The 26,861-nt window shown below is 48.4% G+C and overlaps 2 long non-coding RNA genes across 2 annotated transcripts; both read left to right on the top strand.

Moving 5' to 3' along the window:
* The first annotated feature begins 220 nt into the window (after positions 1–220).
* LOC130146081 (uncharacterized) lies at positions 221–22,445 on the top strand. Its single transcript, XR_008820756.1, has 3 exons — positions 221–14,974; positions 19,182–19,435; positions 22,372–22,445. It is a non-coding gene; the product is annotated as an uncharacterized LOC130146081 (long non-coding RNA).
* Positions 22,435–25,984, top strand: LOC130146082 (uncharacterized). Its single transcript, XR_008820757.1, has 3 exons — positions 22,435–22,520; positions 22,617–25,076; positions 25,908–25,984. It is a non-coding gene; the product is annotated as an uncharacterized LOC130146082 (long non-coding RNA).
* The last annotated feature ends 877 nt before the right edge of the window (positions 25,985–26,861 follow it).

Below are 26,861 nucleotides of genomic sequence, written 5' to 3'. Positions count from 1 at the left end.
AAAAAAAACCCCAAATAACACAAAGGTGAAGTGGGCGTGCCATTCCCTGTGCCATGCTAATTAACAAAATTCTGGAGATTGTCTTTAAATAAACTCAAGGACTAGCCCTTTTCTTTTTCCCTATCAGCTCTCCTAGCTGTCCCAAGGAAGCCTGCCAGAATGAAACCAGCCTGGTGATAAACTTCTGCAGAGGTAGCCTGACACACAGGTGTGAGCCTGGATATCACAGCAGGAGGTGGACTGACGTCTGGGTGGGACAGAGGTGGGGTCAGTTCATGACTTGCCTGTGCTGACAACCCCCGGGGTAACAGCTGGGATGAAGCTCTGCTTACATCCTAGGCTACATGTGTCTGTCAGGGGCTGAGCAGCTGCTCAGCACCTTGACATCTTGCAGTGTGTTGGCATCCCTGCACTCAGAGCAAACAAGGAGAGTAGTTGTTTCAGAATAAAATGACAAAGCCATGCATATGTGTGTAGTGGTAGCTGGCACCATGGGTGTCAGCCACAGCCAGCTCCCATGTCGCTTTTCGCTTGTTAAATTACATCACCGTTTGACTGGTCCTGTTTTAACTGGGGCACCTGACAAATGGGAAGAGGAGGAGGGGAAAAAGCAGGTAAGCTGGACATCACCGTCATCTTTCATCCAGGCAGCAGTTTGCATGTTGCTCTGGAGGTGAGACAGGCTTCGGTGATGCTACATGTGAAATCACTGCTGCATGCTGCATGTCAATCCAACAGAGACAGCAGCTAAACAGAATAAGTCAGGTGTGAGATGTACCTGAAAAAGGGGCAGGCTAGAAAGGGGTTGCTAGCATGTATGGTGTGAGAAGGTGCAGCTTGTGCTGCACTATTTTATGGACCACATGGAGATTTATGGCACAAGGCTATAAACCAAACAGTTTGGAAAAGATAAAGATGCAATTAGGAATGCAGGATACTTTGGTCCCAAGAGAATGAAATTGCTTGTGTGATGCCTTGTTCACTAGTGCCTATCTGCCTGCTGGTGCTCCCTGCAGTGGACATGCTTTTTAGAATTAAATTGTCCATTTCTTACAGTTTAGAAGTATTCCTGGACATGAGGACTGGAATTAACATACAGCATTTATTTTTCAGTGTCTCTGTAATTAGCGCTGAAGAGTAAGGAGACAAAACAGATGTACACAACACAGGTATTCAAAAGTGAATAACACCTGCTTCACTAAGACATCTCTAGCTTCTATTATTAGGATATCTCACAAATAATGTCTTCGCTAAAAATATCTTCATCAAAAACAGGTTGAAGGTCTTTGTTTCCCTTCCAAAGCGATTTGGAGGGGAGGAAGTGGGCTAGAGTAGAGTTTCTAAGCTGGAAAAAGCCCCAGGACAATTATAATGCCTAGTTTTATTTATGTATAAAATTGATGATCCAACAGCTTCTTGGCTGCTGCTTTATTCTAGTGTCCCCTTACTTGTAAACTGAAGAAAGGCATGTCTGTTCCCAGCCTGACAATATTGTTGATAGATTATTTTAGGAAAAGTTAAGTAAAACCAAGCTGGTTGACTTCTGAAAAGAGGACAAGCAGTGAAGAAAAATGCCTGGTAAGACACTGTAACTTGTTCACTCTAGCTGCCCACAAGCAGCAGAAAATTTGGCATGGCTCAAAGCATTTTTAACGTTCCAGTCAGAACTTGGTAAGATCTGCCAGCTGTAGCAAATGTTTATGCTGGCTTTTGCAGATATTGTCTGCACTGTGTGCTGGCTCTGCCTGTGTGTGCAAATGCTAAGGGGTCCCCTCCCCTCACTGTTTGAGGGTGCTTGCAGTAGGATGGGGAAGAAGGACCTCTACTCCAGAGCAGTGTGGAAAGCACTGCATTGCTCCACATAGGTAGGGCCAAAATAAAAGGTGTTGCATATGATGAAAACATTGGCATGCTGTTTCTGATGTTGTGGGGTTTTTGGTTTTTTTTTTTTGTTGGTTTTTTTTGGGGGGTGGTTGTACTTTATTAACAAGCAATCTGATTTCCCTTCTTTCTTTTCAATAACAAATGAAGATTTACTTTTCCCTTTCTGTGCCATCTGTGAGATAATCAGTTTTTTATCCTTGTAGGGTCAAGCATACAGATTGATTTCAGAGATACGTACTTCTGAATAAGATATGCAAAAAAAATGTAGCATCATTTGAAGTGGCAAGGTGGAAAAATAGTTTATTTGATTTGTAGAGTGATAAACTGAATGAACTGCTAAGTGTAATGCTAACTGAATCCAATGGCATGCACCATAGTGATTATTATGGGGTTAACTGCTTCAGTTAAGTTCAGTTAAGTGCCACTGTCACTCAGTACTGTCATTAACAAAGTGGTGTCAACTTGAAAGGCTGGTTGGTGGGGTGCAGCTGGAGCCCAGCCAGGAGCCCGTGCAAATGCAAAATTCAGCTCTTTATTTTATCTGACTTAAAGACCTGCAGACCCTCTGGAGCTTTCACACTCAACAAGAAATCTAGAGACTCACACTGGGTGCTCCTGACCTTAGTGCATTGCCAAGATGCTGTCATTTGACTTTAGGTGGCAATAACGCTGAAGAAATAAAACGAGGTCAGGCTCACGCTCCTGGATCTGGCTGAAGAGCTAGCAGGGGTAAGACTACACCTGTCACCGAAGCTGGCAGTTCCATCTCTAGAAACAAAGGGAAGCAGGAGGGAAGGGAAAGCTGCCACTCTGAAGAAGAAATTTTTCCGTCTCTGTCTGCACTTAAGAGTGAAAAAACCCACCTTTGACAAAAGAAAAGATCCAAAGCACAGCAGTCGTGTCAGAACCGAGTGAGCTGCTTGTTTGCCGAGAGTGTTTTTGATTTACAGGTGACACTGTTACCCTTGTAAACTTGGCATTTGCATAAAATGGGAAGAGGTGAGGTTTTAAATCAGAATTTATCATCATCTTTCTTAAAAGCAAACTTCAGAGCAACTGGCACCAGTGACAGCGAAGCTGCTGGGACCCCCCCAGCAACAGACAAGCTAACAGGCTTGAGCTCTCACAGAACTGTTTAGATTAAACCAAACCCCACAATCAACAGACGACCTCTCCCTGCATCCAAACTCCCTTCCACCACAGCGGTCCCACAGCCATGCTCTCAGATGCTGCCGAGAGCAGCCAGGACCGTGGCACGTTTGCACGCCCACAGCAGAGCTTGCACACCCATCGGCCAGCAAACAGCACCCCCATTCCCTGCAAGGCTGGCTGGCCCTGGCGCGGCTCTGGAGCTTTGCTGCTCTTACTTTTACAGGTTGGCATCGGCTCGCCTATGCACCACTTGCTGTTGGCTTGGCACCTGAAGACCCGCTGGCCTGTGTAGTAGTAGCCGGGGTCACAGATGAGCATGAGCTGGGCATTGTAGTGGTACTGGTTCTTGTAAGTCAGCCACCACTGCCCATGCTCAACTGCAATGCTGTTAATATTGGGACAGGTGACAGCTGAAATACAGAGGTGGCGAGTCAGGGAAAAGAAATGAGATAAAAGACATTAAGTGTTTAACCCCAGGGCATTTCAGCAAGCATGTTGGCTTTTTAATGAGGGGGCCAGTATTAGCATCTCTGTTTTATGGGTGTTTTCCTAAAGCAAACATAAGGCTTGTTTATTTTAGTCAGCCTTCCAGGAACACTGCTTTTTTTTTTTGTTTTGTTTTGTGTGTGTCCCACAAAACATCTGATCAATCAACAACAGCTGATGGTGTCAGCTGATGAAGGGGGAGTCAGTTCAAAGGATATCCTCCGTAGGGTGGGTTGCTCCCTCTTATACAAAGCATCCAAGAAATTTTGGGTGGGAAAGCAAGACACCACGAGAGGGGATGGGACATCAGACCCAAGTTATGCAGGGTTACAAACCTGGTGCCCTAAATCGTGCACCCGTGAGGCAAAGCTACCCAGGGTAGAGCTGGAAGGCATTATTGAAGGGACTTCCCGAATTCCCCATGGGACTTGCTGCAAACACTCACCCACGCACTGTGGGGGCTGGTTGCCGTTGCTCCACTGCCCTGCCTGCAGGCACTCGTGCTGGGCTCCTTGCCGGGCTGCAGCTGGAAGCCCTGGTTGCACTGGTACATGGCTTTCGTTCCCACTGTGTACTCCTTCCCAAAGACAACACCATTCCTCGGGGCTCTGGGAACTCCACAGGAGAGAGCTGAGAAAGGGGGAAAAAAACCACCACCACAGCCGTGAAATCAGTCAGCTTCCAATTTTATCATCGATTCATGGTGAGCTGAAAGCCCAGATCCCAGCTCTCCCATTTACAGAAGCTCCAGCCCCCTGGTGAATCCCAGAAGCTGCAGCGAATTCCCATTTTAACAGAGGATCAGACCGTCCATCGGTGTGGTAACAGCAAAGCGAACGCTGAATACCAGTTTCTACTAGAAGAGGCTCTCGCTCCTACTTTCTATAATATCTGTAACACAAAATGCATCAACACAACATTCAAAAGTTTTCACACAGAGATGAAGGATTAGATAGCAATAATGTTTTGTATTTACATCCGACAGCAGCAACAAGCTGAAACCCTTTTCCAACAGCACTCCTGGATTACATAAGGCAGCAAATTGTGTAATTATGTTGTGGCAGAAGGCAGGCTAAATTTAGCATTACGGCTGAGAATGTAAGGGGGGGAATTCAGGGGAAATAAAAAAAAATTGTTAACAGGCACAATGCCAAATGGCTGCTCAAGATGGCAGCACTTCGGAGAAGATGCTCTGCACCGCTCCTGCCAAAATCCTCAGTTCTGCGGCCAGGAGAGGGGCCAAACAGGGCAAGAAAGGGGACAGGTAGGTGGCAGAAAGATGAGCGACAGCCGAATACAGACAGACCAGACTCACATTCATTTATGCTGCAAGAGTTTCACGGGACGGGACAAGCCCGGCTACCCTTTTCCCTACCGCTGGGAACACAGGCACCGGGAGTCTGTCACTCAAATCTGGTTTTCTCCATCAGCCTTCGGAAGAGCTGGGGAACCAAACCCAAAACCTGACCTGCCTCCCAAACCACCGTGCGGGTTCCCATCCCTCTCTGAGTCCTTGATCCAGGGGAAGCCGATCTTGCTGGGGATGGAGATGGCCAGCCCACCTGCCTGGACAGGCATGGGATGCCAAGGGGGAAGAGCAGCCTGGGACCTGCAGAGCTGCCACGGCGAGGCCACCAGCCAGTGGGGTGCCACCAGCCCCTGTGGGGCACCAGGATGAGCAGAGCCTGCTAGCAAGCACCGAAACAGAGGCCAACACCTAACCCAAAAAGCTGTCTGCATTTTAAAAATACTCTAAAGGAAATCCATTCCTTCCTGGAGCAGCCTGAGCCGTTCCCGCTCAGCTAATGCATGAACTGGAGGCTGAACCTATGTCCCCCGGGCCACATGCTGACACTTCAACACACACTCCCCGTTCTGTTGTTCCCTCTGCACACAGACGAGGGCTAGAAAATCAGCAACCTTAGAAAACTCGCCTTCTGGTGACACGGAATCCACTGGGCACTGGAAAGGAGAGACCAAGCTTACCATATGTAGCATCAGCACAACCACCAGAGATTTCCTACTGCTGAAGGTCCAAGATACTTTCATCCCACTACTGCTACACGAGTCGGCCAGAGCCCCAGCCTGGAGCACAATTACACAGCACCTTGCAGATGCTGGTGTTGCTAATAGGTGTGAGTAATTCAGCAGGCTCGTATTAGCACGATCAGGCAGATCCCTGGTAGAAATGATAATCACACATATGTCACTTCATCGAGCTAAGGAGCTTGGCAAATCTCCGCACAAGGCTGGGTGTCTAGAACAGCAGCCACGCTGAATACCAATTTCATTCTGAGGCAAAAGAAGAGGGGACCTGGCAAGTCCTGCTCTTTCTCTTGCACCCAGTAGTTCTCATATTATGACTTTCTGATGTTGCACCCAACGCAAGAGGCTGGGGAGAAAGCTGCCCCTCTTCCCAGGCCACTGCCCCCAGCAAAGCCTTCTCCTTCCTCTGTTCAATCCTCTTCTGCACCCTGATACTTCACCAAAACTCATCACCTCTGTCTGCCACCAGGAAACTGAGTCACAGCAGCTGCAGGGAGGGACACCTGAGCGAAGAGAGACCAGGGCCACCACACTCCCGCTCAGTGAGCACTGCCCTTTGCCTCTCTGCACAGGGGGAGGATGACGATGACTTCCTGCCTCTTCCTCCTCCCAGCAAGCCCCCTGCCTGCCTCTCAAGCGGTCAGTCTGATCATTTGGAGTCTCTCCGCTGCGTAAACCCTGCACTGATACAAAACTTAGCAATAACACAGTGCTTCTGGGCCAGATGTAGTTAATTAAAAATGTCATTAAGCCACCAGAAATGATAAAAAAAACCCACTTAACCCTCTTCACCTGCAGATGGTTGGGCTACAACATAAAGACTTGGACAGGGAAAGCCAACCGGGGCTGAAACCTCTGCAGCCCTGCCCTTGTGGCAGGATCCTTCCCTCTCCGCAAATTCAGCATCCTGGAGCAGAATGTGTATCAGCAAGTTTGTATTTAGAGCCCTTCACAAAGCAGAGAAGCTTGATTTTTGAGGTGGCAATAAGCTTTCCATCTGCTCCAAAAAGCATTTCTGAGACTCTGTGGGCACTGCAATCCACTGGAATTAAGAGGTGACAAAAGAGTGGGTGTTCGAGGGGAAAGCAAACCAGCATCTGGCTTGGAGACCCATGGAGAGCATGGTCCAGGGAAAAAAGGAGGAGAAGCACTTATGGGTGTTCAGAGGTACAAAAACTCTGTCGGCAGGAAGATGATGTGCGAGGAAAAGGGACAGAGGCTATGAAAGCAAATCTGCAGCTGGGATTCCAAAACCAAAGCAGCTTAAAAATAGGCAGCAGAGACAGAAAAGGTGTATTAGATCATCTTGTGTTCTCCCCCATTGTGCCAACACAAGATTGTTCCCTGCAAAATATTCTCTGCTGCTTCCATAAATGTCAGCTAGGAGTGAGCATGTAGTAAAGATTATTCAGAGGGGATTGGGAAGGGGAAGAGGATTATGCGCTGGCAGAAAGGAGCTATGGGAAATGTCATTTGTTAACCTAGACAGTGTGTTGATGGACACCCCAATTCCCCTCCTCCTGCCACTGCTGGCTGTGTAAGCAATTTATGTATAGTGTTACGAATCGAGTCCTCCAACCTCTGCCACACGCTTCTGGCCACCAGAAAGGATGAGGACTGGAGTACGGCCCAAAACAAAAGGATGACAGTTGGCTTTGAGAACAATGTGAAGGGGAAGGAAAAAATAAAATAAAATTTTAAAAAATAGACATTTGGATTTTATGTAGCTGAAGCAGGCAAGAAAAGCGCAGCCAGCCCTGGCTGTCAGCTGCTGGAGGCCGCGGGGGGGAGCTGCTCCACCATGAATTCTCCTACAGCTCCCACCCGCTGCTGCTCACTCGCCTCCCGCATCCCTCTCAAGGCACCTGATAACCATGGGGCAGTATTAAGATTCCTGATGTAGATATGGGGAAGCAGTGAGAGGAGGGTGACTTTCCCAAAGGGGCTGTTTCAGCCTCTGGATCTAACACCACCAGCGAGCTGTCCTCCTCCCTGGAGAGCCAGGCTTTTCCAGAGGGACACTGAGCTCCAAGATCCTGACCAAGCTGCTCTCTGTGTGGTCAGTGGACACCCCCCCCCCCAGCTCCACAGGGGAAACTGGAGCACGAGCCTTCTGAAATGCTTTGAATTGGCCCCCAAATTCTTTCTCTGGTGGTGACTGCTGTGGATTGGCACCACGATGGAGCTCTGGGCATGGAATGCCTTCAGCTGAACCAGAATGGCACAGGGTGGGTTTAGTGCTTCTCATGTAGCTCCCCATGGCAAATCCCCTTCCCACACCACTCCACCCCACGGCACAGCCCTGGTGTGCTCAGCAACACCACAGGACCCCCCCCACATTCCCAGGCTATGTGGGTGGTCTGGCTCTGACTCCCTCCCCGGTGGCCTGGGAACTGGTGCTCAGGGACTCGTTTCTGCTTTGAATCACCGCTGTCAGGTCATCCCTCATCCAAGAGCATCCTCTCCCAACCTCCCCACACACCTTCTCTCTATCTCCTCCCCACCTCCATGTTTAAAATCCCCACACACCATCACAGCTTTTGGAAGGAAACAGATTTTGGAGCTGAATACCAGGCTCAGATGGCATTCCAGCATACCAGGGCAATAAAAACTTAGCTGCATTTGTACCTATTCTTGATTACACCATTTTCCTCAAAAAAGATGAACTACATCAGAGAATTCCTCGCACTGGGCTAAGGATTCAGGAGGCACAGTTGCCATGACAGCCTGTCGTGCTGTTCATCTGCTCATTCCAGCACTCTGTGTTTGCACCTGTCTGTTATCACAGAGGCTCCATCGCTATCTGAGGTTGTGGCCAGTTTCCCAGTTCACCCTTGCCAACAGGACTGGGTAGCAGGGCCTTGGTTTACTGCGTTCCACTCACCTTTAAATAAATACAAGCCTTGGGAGGGCTCCAAATGGATATAAGCACCCGCAGCACAAAACCACCCTTCGGCAGCAGGACTGTTTGCACCCTTGTGCAATTTCTAAAGCAACTAAGTGATTTGGGAGCACAGAAAGGATTTTTTCAAGGCTCTTTGGTGCCTCCCACACTAAATAACCTTGTTTTTCTTTACAGCTTGGACCGGACAACAATGCAGACAGTGCAATGAGGTTTTGCCTGTGCTGTCTGTTTTCTGGCTAGTTTCCAGGGAAGTCAATGCAGTATCAATCCCCTGTGCTTGGTCCCCTTGGAACATGGATGAATGTTCAAAGGCACTGAAAGGCTTCATCAGAATAAAGATGGGCATTTCATCCACATAAAGGAACAGGGTTTATTGGTGGGCTGAGGAAGAGGTGCAATCAGAAAGGGAACACAGTGAGGGAGATGAAACAGTGCCGAAGCAAAGGCCCCCAGGGCACGCTGCCCTGTCTTCCCCTCCACTCCCACGCCTGGAAGGAGCCCTGTGCTAAGTATGATATGTCATAAAGATTACGGTTAATTAGGAGGAAATGTGGAAAGAACAACTACATGCCTAAAGCTTATATGAAGCCAACAGAAACGGGGCACCACCTGAATCTCAAGACATTTCTCATCCCCTGTTGAGAGATGCAGACCTGAAAGGCCACTTCCAGAAACACCAAAGGAAATTTCAGTTACAAAAGCCCAGCAGGACCCATGCTCCTGCCAGTTTTTCCAGATTCTTCCAGGCAATGGCTTCTCCTGTCCTTAACCAAGGCTTGGCTGTGTCTTGACTGGCAGTTCCAACACTTCTACAGCAGCTGCCTTTACACAGCTAATTTTTTTCTCTCCCATCCCGAGCGCTCCCAGTTACTCCCTTCCCTCCCTGCCCACCTATTCCCAAGGACATGGATAGGAGAGGAGCACCCCTCCCTGCCTGCCTGCAGCTCCAATCCTGCTCCAGTTCCCTGTTGAGAACAATTACAGTCAGTTTTTATTTTTACCACGTTTTCTTCAGTCCTTCCCAGGACTTCCCGGATTCTCATAACGCTCTGTCTGCCCACTCTTACCTTGGCACAGAGGGATCGCTTCGTTCCAGTGGAAGTAGCCCTGCGGGTGCTGGGAGCAGGTGGTGGTGCTGTGGGCAACGAGACGGTAGCCCGCGTTGCAGCTGAAGCGGAGCGTGCTGCCAGGGTGCAGACCCGTCTGGCTGAGGATCAGCCCGTGGGCTGGTGGCTGCAGGAGGCTACAGTAAGGAGCTGGGAAGAAAGGCAGAAGCGAATAAATCAGTCACTGGATGGGCAACGTCTAGAGAAATTCTCTTCCTATTCTCGGGAATGACAGCGCACTTCCCATAACCTAAGGCTGTGCGAGAACTTGTGATGGATAAATAAAAACTCAAAGGGGGGAAAGAACACAGGGCTAGTGTCCAAGTTTCACTCAGCTCTAGAAATAAAGACTCATTTCTGATAATTAAATATTACCCAATTCATTTACTGAGTACAGTAATTATTTATTTATGACACACTGGCAACTTTTCAGCTCAGTTTTATAACTTCCATTAATTAAGATTTGCTAAATTCCAAACCACAGCGATTCATGTTAAGGAATTCTCTGCAAACATTCAGCAGCCAGCAGCAGTTTTGTGCTGATCAAGCAGCCCAGGCTCCCCGGTCTGGATCCCGTGGGAGCAGCGGCACAATGCCGGAGCAGGTGCACGGGATGGTTCAACTAGTTCATTGCAAATGCTGTAACACCATCAGTCACGTGCAAGTTGTGTCTTGTGCACCAAGCAGCTCCTAAACACATGTTCTTAGTGATGTTCATCTTCAAACATCTCCAAATGGCCTTGTGGCAAGGACACAGTAATTAACACTGCAATCTTTACTGTGAGCTTCATGGGATGGGTTCCGTTCACCCCAAGCCATGTGGTCTACGGTTATATATTCTGGTTCTGATTTTTAAGAGGGGTTCAGAAACCAGCCAGAGCTTCAAGGTTTCTCCTGGAAAGGAACCTGCCTCCCCCAGCCTCACCAGTGCAGAACCAGCCCAACTTTCTGTGCCTTCCCAGGCTTTGGCAGCTTCTGCCGACAATGGCCTATGCCCCTCTGCAGCAATTTCATGGTGATCTTTGGCTGAAGAAACGGCTGTGCCCTTGGCCGAGCACCTCGCCCCTGCTGCCTACTCACCAGAGTAGCAGATTTTGAAGCCTTTTCTGCTGTAGGTGTGATCAGAGGACCAACGGAGATAGACTTTGTTCCTGCTGCTGGTGACGGGCAGAGTAGTTCCCACTCAGCGACAGGAGCAACAGACTCTCGCCAGAGGGACCTGTAAAGAAGGAGGGAATGAGGAAAAGTCAGGGCTGCCATGCAGTTACTCACAGGTCTTATGTGCCAGGGCGCGCAGAAGGAGCGGGCATATTGTGGAACTGGTAGCACGGCAGCTTTCGTTGCAAGTCTGGGTACGGCTGCTCACGCTCAGGGCTGTTTTGTGAACGCGAGCTCCTGCGCAGACACCTGGCTCCTGGGGAACCGATGGCAGCGAGACCGGGATTTTGCTCCAGGCAGCATGCCTCCCGCGCAAGTCCCCACGCGCAACCACAGAGGCATCAGTGCCGTGTTTGTGTTCGGCGTGTAGCTACAAGGCTGCTTCGCCATGAGTACCGACAGATCCCCGATCAGGTCATGAGAGCTCAGGGGTGCAGAAAATCTGGTCTGCGTGGGCTTCAGGGATGAGAATTCCCACCTTCCCAACTTGTCCCTTCCCAGCAATGTCTGCTACAGTTTATCCTGGGAGTTTTCTAACTCCTTCCCCTCTGAAAAATACTTTCCATCTAACAAAAAAAATAAAATAAAATATCAAACCATTGATATTTTCTTATGCAGAGAATCCGTGAGTCTTAGAAGGAGCTTTCTCCAAGTCCAGGAGAAGGCTGTAGGTGCAGTGGTGGAAAGCCATCCCCGAGCACTCTGGGAACAGCGATTAAGAGCTATCCAAACTGCTGCTTTTTCCTTTTCCCCTCAGTTGCTAAGCAAGTCATAGAATCACAGAATCATTCAGGTTGGAAAAGACCTTTAAGATCACCGAGTCCAACCATTAACCCAGCACTGCCACGTCCACCACTAAACCCTGTCCCTGAGCACCTGCACGTCTTTTAAACACCTCCAGGGATGGTGACTCCACCACATCCCTGGGCAGCTCCTTCCAATGCCTGACAACACTTTTGGTGAAGAAATTTTTCCTAATACCCGATCTAAGCCTCCCCTGGCACGACGAGGCTGCTCCTCTTGTCCTATTGCTTCTTACTTGGGAGAAGGGACCGACCCCACCTCGCTACAACCTCCTCTCAGGTCATGGGCAAAAGGGTGACTTTCTTACCATCAAAGATTTCGAACTCGTCATACTGCTTCTCGCTCAGGAAGTACACAATGGTGAGGGAAATGTTATACCCAGGCTCCACCTTCACCACCCACGAACAGGTCTGGAAGTGAGGGTAACTTCCCAGGAAGCTCTGGCTGATGATCACACCGGTGGAGTCTGTCAAAACCTCGTTCATCGGACAGTACACTGCAGGGAACGGGAAGAACAGACAATAAAAAATGAGTTTTCCTATTCTGCAGAGGAAGAAAACACAAGGTGCTACGGCCAAGAAGGTCTGTCCTGACACACTAAGCCAAGACAGAGCCCAGCTTACATCCACTTGGACCCTTGGGGCTCGCGGAGAATCCCCAGACCCTGATGTAGGCTCCGAATGAAGTGTGCTGCATTTCCACAAATCCCAGCAATCGCCACATTGAAAGGAAGGGACAAAAAGCAGCAATGCAAACAAACACAACTGTCTTTGCATCATTTCACATCTCTTCTGAAACGAACGGTGCTGCAACCGAGCAACTACTCTCAAGTTACAAAGCACTCCCCGGGAATCCCTGGAAACTTTATTGCCTGGATCAGAACAAAGTGTGCAGCTACAGGCTTCTCCCAGGTCACCCACCGAGCTGTTAACTAGGACTTCAGAAGTCTTTCTGGAATCAATACACCCCATTCAGCTTGTGGAAATATTAAATCCTGTTGAAAATGCTAAACATAAAGGCCAGCAAATACACCCCAGAAGAGGAGGCAAACACACAAAGTGAGCAAAAAGTGTAAAAAGAAAGAGATTATTTACTCATGTCACTAAAGCCCAGTGCAAATGCTGTACTTATATTAATAGAAAACAGCCAGAACTATCCAGAAAGAACAGTGTATTCTTTCCAAATCCTTAATCTCATCAGTGATTTTTTGACTCTATTAATTGGTAGCCAGATGTAATTTAAGCAGTCCCTTTACCCCCAGGCTAAGAACCATCAGTAAATAATTGAATGACCTCCCTTTCTCTCCTTCAGTTCATGCTATTTCAGAGAGAATAAAGCTATAGAAAAATATCCCATTATATGGTAAAAATGTTCAGATAGGAGGGAATGAAGGAGATTATTTAATCACAGCTGGAGTGAACAAAAGTACCAGCAGGAATCCAGAGGATAAATAGGGGAACATGGCAGCATGGAAACATCTCTGGGATCCCTCCTGCGCAGCAGCAAGGTGTACAACGCAGCATGCTTGGGACTTTCATTTGTCTCCCATGTAATACATTCTGTGGCACTAATAGGGAAGCTGCTCCTCACGGAACTGCCTCGCTGGAGGAGCTTGCTTTGCTGCAGCCCTGCTCTTCCTTCGGCTGTTCCTGTGTCACTGGCAAACCATCAGTGCCGAATTCCTCCCCCTTCCCAGGATAAGGATGTTTGGGTGACTGTTATAATGACTTCAGGGATCCAGTCAGACACAGACTTCTGCTCAGCTCCACAAGCTTGAAATGCCTTCCAGAACGGGGGGCTTGGGGTATAAGCCAGAGGTCCCTCCTGTGAGGCAACGCCCCTGCCCCCCAGACAATGCAGAGACCCCACAAAATCCCTGGAGCCAGCAAAGGGGGCGCAGGAACTTTCCCCATCATTTATTAGGGACCTGTGGCAACGAGTTACGCAGCAAATATCTCACTGTTATTTGCAGGTTGTTGCTCGAGCCCAGTCACAGTGCACATGGTGCATGGCATAGCCTGCGAGGCGGGTTGGGAGAACAGCCTTTCCCTGCACGGTGATGCGTCCTGACCCTCCTCATCAGGTCCTGATGGGCGATTTTGCACTATTGGGACCCTGGAGATGTGAGAGTTAACCCCACAGATGCAACATGTGCAAGGAAACCTCCTCCAGTGCCACCCAGCTTGCTCCCTCCCTTACAAGCCCCCCCTGCTTTGCAGCAGTCTGTGAGTAGGGGGGCTTCAGCTGCCACCCTGGGCACCCCAGCTTTACCTTCACATGTCGGGGGAGGTCCTTCAAACTGCAGGTGAGTGCCCAGTTTGCAGGTCAGGATTTCATTTCCAATCAAGGTAAAGCCAGGAAGGCATCTGTACCTCACTATGTCACCTACAGACGGAAACAGAAAACACCTTGATCCAAGAGAAGCATCAATTCATGCAGACTGAGCCGTGCCCTGGAAAGGGGGTACCACGGGGAGCAGAGACCTCTCGGCTGCGCCTCTGCCATCCAGCTCTGGCATGACCATGCAGAAATAGAAGGCGTAGATGCAGAAATAAAAGGCATAGAAAGGCACGCTGGAGTCTCAGTTGGATTAAACTGCTGTCATGCCGCTGAGACTATTATGATTTGTGCAAGCTATTTCAGGTAGAGACTTTCCTCAAAGAGAGCAGATAGTGAGAAAAGCTGCTTTAAAAAAAATTAAAAAAAATCACAGCTACTTTGCTGGCTGCAGACGCAGTTAAAATGTGGATGTAACCATGCGCCACAGCAAAAAAAATAAAATAAAATACAAAAAGCACAGTCAATATGGGTGAAAAGTTCTCAAAGAAAAGAATAACGGCCTCTAAGCTTTCACACAAATCTTTGTTTGAAACGCCTGAAAACTATTATTGTGGCAAAGATTTCAGAATATTTCTGAACAAGCTCGGGGCTCTCAAAAGCCAAAGCACTTCTGCTGTACTAACAGAGAGGAAGAGCCTCAGGACAATCAGATCAGTTTGACTCCCTGTGAATATCGGGTGCTGAGCAAGGTCCCGTGCAGCTCCCCATGCGGTCACCCATGGGAAAAGGTCTCCTGAACCCCCAGATATGGGGTGACAGGACCTGGGGGTCTTCCTGTGGGCACTGCCAGCAGCTGGCGAGGGGGAATGGAGGGCTAGGAGGCCTGGGAGAGGCTACCTTTGTTAAATTCTTTGTTCTCAGTGATGATTTCTACGTTGGGAACGATGGTCGGAGGCTGACGTCTGAAGAGCTGGTAGGCTGGAAGAGCAAAGGAAGAGTAGCAGAAGTTAGGCTGGGGGTGAAAGCAGCCACAGCCATCTCGGTGCTAAGCACCATGGACATCAGTGCAAATCCTCCCTCTCCACAAGTAGCAGGAATCGGCAAAAGTGCAACCAGCCCTTTCCCCCTCCAAACCCTACAGAGATGGATCCAGGTATGGGTCCCCCAAAGCAGCTTTTTCCAGTTTTTTTACACCTAATAGGAAACACATTGTTGTCACTCAGTGGAGATGCAGGTGCCCAGACAGTGTCAGTCCGTCTGGATGACGGGTGCTGATGCCAGGCAATGTTACCAGCACCTTTTGGGACAGTACGGGAGAAGATGCTGGTGACCTCAGTGGAATCGGGTCCATCTCATGACAGGCAGAGCCTCAGACTGCTCCAGCACCAAGTAGATCACAACAATTATTCAGAGAATTTCATCCTTACCACCTGCCCTCAAACAGAACTCACAAAACTCACTGACTATTTTTTTTAAACTTGGAATTATTCGTTAATTTCTTCTGCAAATAATTGCAGGAGTGCTAGTGTTTTCAACTGCAAATCTTATACGTAGCTTGCAGTTCACAACGTAACCTATGCAAGGTTGCTGTCAGTGCCTCACGGAAGGCAAAACAGGCAGACCTTGCACTCTTTGCTGAATTAGGTGTTTTTTTCAGGAGTACTATGTGGCTAAACAGGAAAAAGAAATCCTGTTGATGCGCTGAAATAATTCCTTACGGCTCACACACCTGACCGAATACATTGCAAACAGCCCATTTGCCACCAAAAATTCAAGATCAGCTAACAGTGGGCAAAAGAAACGCGCTGCTGACAAGCATGTGGGTGCATAAGGCTTGAGCACTGCGCTGCTTATGAAAATAAACACACAGGAGCTATGAACACTGTTAAATTGAAAATATGGTACTGGGAACTAAATGAATATTAATGGAAGACACTTACTGCTATTTGCTCAGCACTTCTCTGCATCTTTGCTCCCCCTGCACCTGACCCTGGACAAGCATAACTTCCTCTGAAATTTATATCAGCCTGTTAATTTAAGATACAGGAGCTCAAGCTGCCACTGAATATTAATTCTTACTAACTCCACAATGATGAACTCTTCACACCGCGGAAAGGCTAGCAGTCCTGGCAGCAACCTTAATGAGGCTTCTAGTGATGCTTAAATACGCATGTACAGAAGCACATGCTCCATCGTCTTGCCCCAGGTTCCTTACCCCCTAATCCACGGTAGGACAATACTTTCCAAGAGGTGCATGGAAAAATGTGATGTTTGGAGGTCTGGGGAGCAAGCTAGAGGGAATTCAGGGGCTGCTGTTAACGTGAGGGGTGGGCTTACACACCCCATGTGTGCAACGGGGAGGAAAAACCAGCCATGGGCTACTACAGTGAGCTGAACTCAACTGGGGGCGAGCGTGTGGGGGTGGTGAGGGGTCAGGGGAAAGTGCCAGCTCTGTAATTCGGACAGTCAGCCCCTTCCTTGCAACCCACCTTGGCAGCACAGAGAATGGATGAGCAAAGGAGCCAGGAGAGCCCATGTGTGCGATGGGAGCGGGAGACAGGAGGCAGCAGGGAAGAATCCTGCTGCATAGCAAAGAGCCATCCCAGGAGGGAACACACTTATTTCCAATCTTTCAAAACAGATGTTTGACAGTGGGGAAGAAGGAAAGGAAAGCATAACAAAAATTTATATTAAATGCTACTTAAAAAGTGCTTGACAGCACCTATTGAAGTGGAAAGATAACCCAGCATTCACAGCATTAGTCTCCTCTCCTTAATGGGCCATATTTCAATACAGAGCTGTGATTAAGATGGCTTCAGCATAGCGGTGATACAGCACTGGTAAAGCTCTTTTCAACAGCACATCCATTTGTTCTCACCAGGACAAAACAGAGTCCTGTCCTTGAAACCACACTGGGACCCCCTTGAGTTACTGTGCCATAAAACTCATTCCCATCACACTCACACATCAGCTCCTGTTGGCACCTGAACTAACCCATTTAATAATAGGTGCAATATCATCATTTTTCAAGGGATGCTATTGAATCTTTAAGCTCTGGGAATCATTCTTTTGTTTCCCTTCCTCCACCCTAAGGAAACGTTTCTTTGCAGCCATTTAAAAGGGCAACAGTTCTCTTGACACAGTGCTGATCATCTCTGTATGGGAAAATACAATTTAAAGCTGAGGAAGGATGTCTCCTATATCCTAGATCTGCCAGCATGCAGACACAGAAATGAAAATACACGTTGCTGAAAATCCTGAGGAAATCGCTTTTCCTGCAGTTACACCCCAAAGGGTGATGACAAAGATTTAACTGACTGCACTGCCTGAGCCCAGTGTGAAAACTTCCCCCTTTTTCCCACACCTCTTGTGGCGTGCAAGGCACCACATGCAGAGCCAGAGCCTGGGAAAGAGGGAAATGTCTCACCCTGGAGGCAACCACCTCAATCGCTTCCATCTTTGGGGTTAGGCTTTATGCTAAAGCCCCACGTATAAAGGAAGCAATGAGCCAGTAAATGACCCTAATGAAAGGCCAAGCAGTTGCCAGAGTGCCCAGCTGGTTCACGGGGAATGAACGGCTGTCCCAGCTCCTGCCAACACCAGCTCCAGACCCCTCGTGCCTGTGAGTGGCTTTATAACCCACATAAGCTAAAGAAACTTCAGCACAAAGCACTATCAAGATTAGAGAATGGCAACATATGCTGATGGGCTCTAACCATAGCAATGATACAATCTAATTCATATTACAAAAGGAAGCACTCGCTGAAATGCAGCATGTTTACACACTGCTCATTTCTGAGCCAAACTACCTAAGCCATAATTTTTTGCATAACTGTTATATACGCACCATTGTCTGGCAATATAAATCTCACAGTATTTTGCAGCAGTAAACCAATTCCCTCCAAAACCTAGCAAACATTCTTTAAATTCAGCCTATTGTATAATACTTGCCTTTCAGAACTGAACATAAGCTAAGGCATTCTGCACAGATCCATCCTGTAATTCACACCAAGGCTTTGTTGAACGTTGTTGCCAGCAAATTACCCCAGCAAGAGGAGGTCTCCATTTGTATTTTCCCAAATCCCAGCACCGCTGTAGGAACCTGTTAGCTAATCCGATTTAAAGTTGGGCTCTTGTTTCGTGGTAGAAAGCACAAGGTCTCATTTCAATATAATTCCTGACATCGCTCTTAGCATGAGCTGCACTCACACCAAAGAATCCCCAGGTAATTCAAGGATTTATGGCAATCCTTTTCCTCCCTAGAGGAATGAAGTCACCCCTCAGCTGGAACACAGCTGCCATTTAAAACTAGCCACCAATATGGCCCAGTTGGTTTAGCACAGCACTGGAAAAGCAATACCACATCCAGCCAGCACCGCGGGGAAGGGGACTTTTAGGTGGACAAAGCGGAGGTATCCGTAATGGGATCTGCCACAGAGAGGACAATATTTGCAGGCATCACCTTGAGAGAGGTGTAGGGCTGGCATGGCTATTCGCCTGCAGGGACCTGATCTGTGCTTGAACGATCACCACGTAACAGATGGCTTTCCACATCTGCACGGGGTGTGTGACCGCTTGCCAGTGGTTGAAGCGACCTTCAATCTCAAACGTCTAGCACTGGGCCCTTTGTGGAAGACTTCAGGTAAAAGCATGTTTTTTCACATCTTTTCCTCACAAGCCACAGCTAGCCCATGCCCCGCCACATCCCACAGGTGGGTATAAAGTTCGTGTTGCTCAGCAAACAACACAGACTGTAGAAATAAATGGCAAAAATCCCTCCGTTGGCTGCATCACTGTGGAATTTCATCAGGACCTGATTGGAAGAGCTTTGGGCCGATTTCTTAGCAGAGTTGCCAGTGAACACACCGAGCTGTGGGGCTGTTTGCTGTGGACCATCCCTAAAATCGTATGTCAGAAATACAAGGAAAGAGCATTATTACACGTCCTTAATCCCAGCAACAACCAACCTCCTATACTGCACGCACAGGAACTCCTGCATGCTCTTCCTTCCTTGTCCTCCCTTTTCTACATCTGTATTCCAGTCTCATCAGCTCTCTTGGTAGCTGTCCTGGACCCCCCGCCCCCCTCCCCACTCCAGCCTAACCAGGATAACCTCTTCTGGCAGTGCAGTGCTCACTTGGTAGACCATTAAAAACACCAACTTCATTTTTAACCTCAGAACTTGAAGAGTTACAGCCAGCTTTCCCAAGGAGTTTCACTCCCTGTTGGCACAACAGACATAGAGATATTTTGCAAGTCAGATACTGAGTGCTACAAGCTCTTTAGCCAGGGCAGCTATGTGTGCTCCCTTGGTTGAATGAAGTTGACAATACATCATTTCTCTTTCCTTCTCCAAATAGGAAAAGAAGATCCCAGCCTGCAAGACTCCTGTGGTGAAGCAATCAGTGCCACTTCATAAACTGCAGCAGAGCTGCACCCACTTTACATCAGAGGTCAGAGCTCCCAGTTGCTGCTATTTAAAAGGCAGCTGAGGGTCACAGCCAGGGCTGGTGCCTAATGCCATTCCAGCACTGCCTCTGCAGCCTGGGAGAGCAGCTTGGATGGTAGGGCTGTGCATCTCCGATGGCAAAAGAAAAACCAAAAGAGGACATTGGTAAGTGTAGATGATTTTATCAATGGCTTTTTCTTCATTCAGCCTCTATCCACAGGCAGGTAGCCATAAAGTGCAAAAGGGAAAAAAAAAAAACCAACGAGCCCCATAAAGATGTCTATCAGAGAAATCAGAAGTGAAAGGCAACTCTTATTACGCCAGTCCGAACAAGATTCATCTCAACTAAATTCAGCTTGAGATAAAGACCCCATTTACCATTCATAAAGTGCCCTCTGCAAAGCCCCCTAAGCTTCCCAAGAGGTGGCTCCTTATTCCATTCAGCAGAGCGTTTTGGAAATGCAGGGAGAGGCTGATGAAGGCACCCAGGAGGACAAGCGAGGCTCTGCTGCCCAACACCCTCCTGCCGCAGCTGGGACACCAGTCTGCACCCCCCAGCCGCTCAGCCCCTGCTCATGGTGCCAAACCAGTCTTGCCAAGCCCAGGCGCTGCGGAGGTCTGATGGGCTGCTTCATTTTTAATTGCTGATGACCACAGAAATCAATGGCAAGAAAGATCTGCAAGGTCTGACAGATGCTGCCATACGGCCCAAGGTGGGACCACTCCTTGTGAGCTGCACACCATTGAGGCAAATGTACCATGGAGGCTAAGGATTCCCGTCCAGACTGCCCTCTAGACCCAAAGGATGACACTTCCATTGCTTGGCATGAGCAGCCTAGTCAGCCAGGGATCATTCCCTTCACTGACCTTGCACTCCCTGCCTGCATTTCTCAGGAACGTTACATCAGCAGTGTTTGGAGACAGTCACCTTGTCCGTTTTGCCAACCGCATGGAGCACATGATCCTTAATCTAAAGGCTCTATCAAGCACCCAGAGTTAAAAAATTCCAAATCCTCATCCCGGTGTCTCCAGAGGATGCTCCTACTCTCAAACATAGCACTACCCACACACCACAGCAACAGGTGCTCTATTTATCAGCAAGAGCATCTTTCTGAAATGGAGCCTTAGCAGCAACTCCAGTCATTCCTCACACCTTTGCTGTACCCACCAAACAGTGATGAAATCGTTGTAGGGCTCTGTCTGCAGCAGGGTGAAGGTGGATTCCATAGCCCACCAGCACTGTGAGAAGCCAAGCGCAGTCCTGGGAATTGGGGTACTGGTTGGGGAAGCCAGGAGAGTAAACCGTACCATTCTGGGTGGTGATGTTCCCCACACAGGGCACTGCAGGGAATCAAACAAACACAAAACTAATGAATATCCCCCACCAAAACAATAACTCTTAAAGATCCTCCATTTCCCATTTTTCTTTCCATATTTTGGATAAAAAGATAGCAATTCTGGATACAGGAGGATCCAGCCCCAAAATCCTGGCCTGGTTTGCCTTGATTAATTCGTATCTGTCAAGACTACATCTAAAATTTTCAACTTAATCCTGTTACTATAGATTTATTAAGTGCTTCAGAGATGAAAGGAGACTGCCAGGGCATTTTGTACAGATGTGACAGCCAGGTGTGCAAATAAACTGTCTTTTGCCCTATTAAGAATCTTTGGGCTCCACCAGCTGTCTGCACCCATGCATGGAAAATACAGCTCCTGACGAGATCACACCAGTGAGCAAATCCATCCACTTGTTCATACAGCACAGGCTGGACCAGAACCGCTGAGCAGCTGGCTGCTCACCGAGTACCTCTGAGCAGGGGGGAAATGATGATTTGTATGACAGCAGCATCCAATTCATTAATCAAGGTGACAGTTCTATTGCACGAGGTATCCCCCAGGTCCAAATGAACTTGCAAAGCAATTAGAAAGCCTGGGCAGCAAAAAAGAGGGACAGAAAGATGACAGACGTCCTGCTGGATGTATGCAGGAGGGCCACAGCAGGTCCCCAGGTCTGAAAGTCTCATGTACAGCTTCTGGGCCTCCCTGGCGTGGAAGTTCATTTGAAATGACGATCACACATCTGCAGCTCATTACTGGCAGCCTGCAACAACTGCAGGTACAGGGTTAAGCGCAGTGTCCCCTGCCTGAGCCAGCTCTGCTCCAGAAGCCACATAGCTGCATTAGCCCAGCCCTTGGCTTAGGCAAACAGGTCCTCCCTCCCCACACAACTTATTAATTCAGGCTCAGTGCTACGCTCATGTGTAGCAACACACACTCCTTTTTGTGTAGGAGCAGCTCCACAGACTTGTGCCTGATGTGATGTGCCAGATGTGACGGAAGAGCTTCCTCATACAATCACTTAATTGAAGGAGATAAACTTTAATGAACCATGCACACATCTGCACGAAGGCTGAAGGAAAATCCAGCTTCGCAAGAGCCTCAGACGTGAGCACCAGGGTCTGCCCCAGTCCGCCGGCGCCTCCGAGCCCATATTCACCCAGTCACCCCACACTTCGCTTCTAATTGGGAAATCTGCCTTGTTTTCCAACAAAACACAGACAACGCTGATGACGAACGCAAGTCAATTGGTTAACATGTTCCACCTGGCATTATAAATTATTGGGCAGCCTTGCTAGAGCTAATTTGCATAGCAATTTACATGAGATTACCCAGAGTGCCTCACAGAGCACATTCCTTCCTAAGTTGTGCAGCAGCGCACGAATTATATGGTGCGCGAACAGGACAGCCAAGACAAAATTAATGTTTTCAATTAAGTATGAGTAGCGGCTTTTATTGCTGTTTCTGGGGAGTCAGCCCTTTGTCAGTCATGTGGCTGGGGACACACGTTCCACCTTTCCCACTCCTCCCATCTCTCTCCCAGGCACTAGCTGGACCACTTGGCTCCTGCGCAGCAAAGCCCATCTGAATTGTATTCGGGATGAAATACACGACCTGCCCCTGGCATCCTTTGCCATTTTACACTCCCATATGCCACGGACAGGTGGACAGAGGAGACCAAAAGGTTTTGCAGAGACATTCATTATGGCAGAGCTGCGGATCAAGCAGGGCCAGAAGTTCATGTTCTCCTTCTCTTTCACCAGGGCAGACTAACACAGGCAGCCTCGACCTAGCACCTTCAAAGAGTGGCAAATCCACAAAGAGATGGGGCACTGCCTTCAGAGTTCGAGGTGGCTGCTGCTCAGAGGACACCACACTCAAAACCGGGGAGCTGCTCAAGGACTCTGGCTGGGTGAGAAGGCACCTCCATTCCTCCATCATCTCCAAAAACTACGCTTGAGGGCATCTTTTGATTCTAATAAAACTTCTTCCTCTCCTCTTACTCCAGGTACCCATGGGAGCCCCACCGTTATATTCCTTGGCTCTTTGCTCAGCTGGTCCCCCACCAGCCTGCCTGGCACAAGGCTGGGCTGCAGCAAACGATGCCTTTGGACTTCAGCGGAGACTGACAACCACCGCAGAATTCCGCAGCAAATGCATGGCGGCTGAGGGCTCCTCTCTTTGCACATGACACTCAACAGAGCCTAGTTCTAAGTGAATCTGGCCAGAACTAATTCAAAGGCATTTCGCTGTCACAAAGCATTCTAGGAACATTCGTTATTTGCCGTAGGCATAAGTCCGGGTGAACAGATCCCAGTCATTAGGATTAAGCATGGCCTTCATGTAACACCTTTCCACTCATTTGGATTGAGTCCTCATGGAATTAATTCAACAGAACAGCAACAACCGTGATGCCTCCCCTCCCTCCACTGCCCTCTCCATCAGCACCCGGGGACAGGATTGTCCCACTGCAGCGCCTTCTCCAGCCTCCTTACCTTGGTATTCCAGCTTGAAGCCTGGCTTGTTCTGAGAGTGGTCGCTGTGGAAGTACACAGTGGTTTCATGAGACGTCGACAGGAGGGAGCCTGGGATTTTGGTGCCATTGAACTGCCCGATGATGTTACTGGTGTCATATGGCCCATTGCGGATTTCAACAAAGTCATGGTTCGGCTCAGTGGGGAAGTTTAGGAACTGGATGTGAGCATCTGGAGAGGAGGAATGAACAGTGCCTCTAAAGCTACACTTGAGCCTCAGCACATCAGCACTGCTCGCCCAGTGATGCCCAGTATACCCCGGGCATCAGCAGTACATTTACCCTGCTGGAGGTAGAGGGTGCCTGTAGTTTCAGGCAAGCTCAGGCTATTAACGCCTGTAGTTTCACGCTGCTAGAGCTCCTGTGCACATGCCTCCCTCTGCCTGACACCCAAGGAACTAGGAAGGCAGGCACAGAGCGACAGGAATCACCCCTTGCCAAAGCGAGCGTGGCCGGCTCAGATGGCAGGACGGGCTGAGCACCCTGGGTGGGCTGTTTCCCCAGCAGCACACGGCAGCTACAGCCGGAGGAGGAGAGTTAATTCAGGAAACCAGGAGACTCAGCATTTCTTCCAGACATGCAACACTTCCACCTCCTGGCAATCAGGCACCCTGATGGGGCTGGCCTAGAGAAGAGCTGAGCTGGAGGCGGGCAAATTTCTCTCTTTACCAAGGGCTGGGGAGAGCCTAATTCTGAATGTGCTGATGCCTGCACAAACTCCAGCTGAGGCAGGACATAATCTGACACAAGCTCTGGTCACCTGTTACATTTCTAAAGACTGAAGAACTGGTGACGTTTTACAGCTATTACAAATGTGAGTAGTTAAGACGGGGAGTTACACACTAAAAAGAGGGTATTACAACCGATTCGTAGGCATGCCCACAAATCTGGATCAACCTGTTACATTCCATGGCATCCTGGCATCAGCTTCTGAAAAAAATATCTATTATTTCATAGCACCCTATAAATGCATCTTTAACGGCAAGTGTGATCAGGAGGTCAAACAACAGTTTCTGTAAGTCATTGTGGCACTTGGCATCCAGCACGGACTGAACAGGGACAGGATCTCCCCACCACATCTTTTGTGATAGCATCAAACCAAACCCAGCTGTCTCACCGAACCCCACCGGCAGCAATATCCTCCACGTGCAGTCCAGGTTGCTTTGATAATTCCCTGGGAAACCCGGGCTCAGGAGCACTCCTTCCTTCTCTTCTGCTGTTCCTCCATGCTGGGCTGTAAAATCAACAGTGATAATGGTCAGGATCACTTAAGGGTCTTCTCTGGATGATGGCCATGGCCGGCCAGCTGCACGGGAAATAAAGCAATTAAAAACTAAGAAGAGAGAAAGGAAAGCCTCCTATGTAATTAGCATAAAGTTTGCCAGGCACTGCGTGGCCACATTACTAATGCATGTGCCTTTCTCCTGCCCTCTGGAGATAAAAGCCTGGTCCAGAGATCCAGTTTGGACAATCACAGTGGGAGAGACAGATCTGAGCTGTGAGCGAGGAACCGGCCACTCTGTTCTGTCCACAGCCATCATACCAGCGCCTATCATCCACACAGCACTTGTTTGAATTTTTAACCACCTAAAAAAAAAAAAATGACTGTGAAGAAACAGACCAATTCTATTTTGATTCCAGTTCCCATTACTTCTTTTTCTGGTTAACTGATCTACCTTGACTGCTATACTTGTCAATCTCTGGGCAATTACTGATAAATATAGAACAGAGTGTTTGCACACTGATTGAAGTAAATTCCCTATGAAGAAGCGAGCCACAGATGACAGCACAAAATATGTTTACAAAAGGCATCGCATAAAATCTAAATACAGATAGCATCTTCTCATGCTTATCTGGGTGACCACTACCTTGTTACGGTAACACCAGCCAGCCAAATACACCCAGGCGTTCTCCTAACACGTTCTGACAGTGAAGGTACGGATTCCTTTTGTCCGGTATCTCATTATGTGTGTACTTGCTACTAACAAGGTTTCTCCCAGAAGGTTTCTCTTTCTTTTTCCTCTTAATGGCTCTTTAATAGAACTACTTCTAAATTATTTAGAAGTCAAGCATCTGGATGAAGTAGACCAAAGCAAATCAGCGCGCTTTGCCAGGGAAGCAAGCTGTTCTCTGAGCAGGGCAGCAACCGAAGCCCAGGGTCCTGGGGGGCTGGCAGCCAGTGGCACTCTGGACACTCTTTAGACACATCAGGGCATGTGATTAGCAGAGGACAACGAGCCTCAGGGCTGTCAGCATGGGATGCTGCGGCATCCCTCTAAGAGATGATGGTCACTCATGATGAGTGCCATGTGTACGCCTTCCTGCATTTGGATGACCACCGCGCTTGGGCACGACCGTCCAAAACCAGACACCTGAATTCAACTGCCCTGGTGGTCACACAGTGAGGAACATATTGGGAACCGTGGAAACATGACACTATAATATCGACCTCTCCTTTTCTTTTAAATTAAAAAAACAAAACAAAAACCCACAACCCTTTCCTTAGATTCCTCTCCCTGCCAAAAGATGAGACAAGTTGAAGCCAATTTTATAGCATCCCAGTGAATATTTCAAAGATGAGTGTTTCCATAAGCTAATTGGTGCCCCTTATCATGGAATTAAAAGGCAAATGGATTAAAGGCAATTGAGCATCATCACTTTCATTATTACCTTTTCCCCAAAGACATCTCAGACTTCCAACTCTGTTGACACTTAGGCTTGCTTTTAGACAGGTTGCCTGCTGGCCCTGACACATTTTTGTCACAGGAAAAGACCTCAAAGAAAGGTCCAAAGAATGGCAGAGGGCAGAAGGGACAGCTGGAAAGGCAGCACCTGTGATGAACAGGTCCAGAGGTAGTCAGCAATGCAGCATTAAAGCACCCTTGGAGCATGCTTCCACCAGCCTGCACCCAGCCTCCATCCCCTGCCTTCCCCCATCTTTGTAACCCAGAACATGGGTCTATTGAGCCCACAGCCTCGGTCCACTTGTACTCGCCACACACTTCACTGCTGCTTTCTGGCTGGTTCCTTGCTAAATCCCATGCTACGATTTCTGTTAGCTTCCAAGCCAACATACTGGATTCTCAAACAGACCAACATCTCTGCTACCCAAAAAACATGACTGGCTGAACATTGCTTAAGTAGGACAGACACAATCATCTGATGCAAACTACATAAGCTTCACTTTGCAATAATCTCCAAAATATAGCTGAAGGACCCCTGGGGTTTTATTAGTTTAAAACCTAAAAAGTTTCAGTTTAAAAACTTGAGACTGACACAAGCAGAAGATGAAAAATTAAATCTGCCCTTTCCTTTTGTCACAGCTATTCCACCTATCCAGAGTCACCAAGGTTTTTTTTTCCTTCAGGTCCCCCCTTCCCCCATTTGTATTCTGCCTTTTTTCTGTGGCTGACTTCTCATTCCAAGCAAAACCAAAGCCACCCAAGATACCAGCACTGAACAGCTGCTTGCTTGCTTACTTAACAGCCCAAGCGTGGATTGGCACCTCTTACAAACACTGCCAAAGAGAACAATTTGTTACTCATCTGTAAGGTTCCCAAGGAAGCCTTCCTGACCGACATGGAACTTTCCCTCTTTACCTTCCACAAAGGAAAAAAACAAGACAAAACAACTACTGCAGACTTCCCTTTTATTGTCACTTCCTCTAGCGGTGTGCAGGGCGCACTGGGGACTGCTGTGAATAATTACGTGCATTGGGAA

Source organism: Falco biarmicus, chromosome 3, assembly GCF_023638135.1.
Source record: "Falco biarmicus isolate bFalBia1 chromosome 3, bFalBia1.pri, whole genome shotgun sequence".
NCBI classification, from domain to species: Eukaryota; Metazoa; Chordata; class Aves; order Falconiformes; family Falconidae; genus Falco; species Falco biarmicus.
This window is presented reverse-complemented; position numbering and strand designations above follow the sequence as displayed.